This window comes from Ailuropoda melanoleuca, chromosome 2, assembly GCF_002007445.2.
Source record: "Ailuropoda melanoleuca isolate Jingjing chromosome 2, ASM200744v2, whole genome shotgun sequence".
Taxonomy (NCBI): domain Eukaryota; kingdom Metazoa; phylum Chordata; class Mammalia; order Carnivora; family Ursidae; genus Ailuropoda; species Ailuropoda melanoleuca.
The window spans coordinates 19244846-19246257 of record NC_048219.1 but is presented as its reverse complement, the minus strand read 5'-3'; the positions used below and the strand labels follow the sequence as shown (position 1 = coordinate 19246257).

General features: G+C 39.9%; 1 pseudogene; it reads left to right on the top strand.

Annotated features, from left to right (window-relative positions):
- Nucleotides 1-738: 738 nt before the first annotated feature.
- Nucleotides 739-833, top strand: LOC117801270 (annotated as a pseudogene).
- Nucleotides 834-1412: the final 579 nt, after the last annotated feature.

Here is a 1412-nt window from a genome sequence, read left to right as displayed (position 1 = left end):
CAATTTTTACTGAACTTAATTTGAACAAATTGACAAGCCTCAATATCCATTAACATGAAAATCTCCATTTTCTTTCATTTTTTTTTTCATTTTCTTTCAATTTTTTCTTACTACTCTTCTGTGCTTCCTGTTACAGCCACATATTTTTATAAAGGGATGAGATACTTGTAATTGTTAAGGCTGGAGCACCAGGCTCAAAGCTAAGTGTCAAAAACGAAGGCGGAGTGATCTGATGAGGAAACCGCTGCTGCTGCTTTGGCAAAACACCGCATCCACCCTCCCTGCAGCAAAGTGCTGACTTCTCCCAGGTCTCACGCTTGCACCATGTGACCGCCAGGCCAGGTTCTCTCTCTGCATCCCAGCTGCAGAAAGAATGCATTCTCTGGGTTGCCTATCTAATCCTTACACATGATGAAGGCATTCATAAAAATGCTGGGCAACACAAAACACATGAAAAAATGCATAGGTTGTTTTGTCTGCCAACACTGGCATCAACACTGTACCGCAAGAAACTTTCTTCCTTGCTGTGGTTTTCAAAATCACATTTAACACTGTAGGTCTCCCCTGCTATCTGAAAGCACCGCATTCCTATGGAACCCTCTGTAAGCTGAACAGTGTAGTGAAGCAGCAATTACCATTAACTTACATGGAAAGACTTCAATGTTCTCAGAAACAAAAATAATCTCTTAGGGCTTGTGATACTTTGGGGCATCTTTGCTAATGGATGTACGACAGCACTTGCTTTGGCAGCACACATACTAAACTGGAACAAGTGAGTGTTAGCATGGCCCCTGCACAATGACATGCAAATTCATGAAATGTTCCATATTTTTTACTTATCCAAAGGATAAAAAAAAAAATCCTGATTTGAAGGGGAACATGCACCCCAATGTTTATACCAGCACTATCAAAAGCCAAATTATGCAAAGAGTCCAAATGTCCAGATGAATGGATAAAGAAAGGTGTGTTATGTATGTACACACATACACAATGGAATATTACTTGGCGATCAAGAATGAAATCTTGTCACTTGCAACATGGATGAACTAGAGTATATTATGCTAAGCAAAATAAATCAGAGAAAGACAAGTATTTCCTGCATATGTGTAATTTAAAAAACAAAACATGAACGCAGGTGAAAGGAAAGAAAAATAAAAACAAGAGGGAAGCAAACCACTGTTAAGATTCTTATAGAAAACTGAGGGTTGCTAGAGGGAGGGTGGGCTAAATGGGTGACAGGCATTAAGGAGGCAACTTGCTGGGGGGGAGCACTGGGTATTTATTATGCATGATGAATCACTAAATTCTGCTCCTGAAACCAATACTACACTCACTCGAATTCAAAAAGAGCACAGATGCTTACCCAGTTCCAAACTATGGCAACTTGATGTGTTACTTCTTAGGGAAGGAGC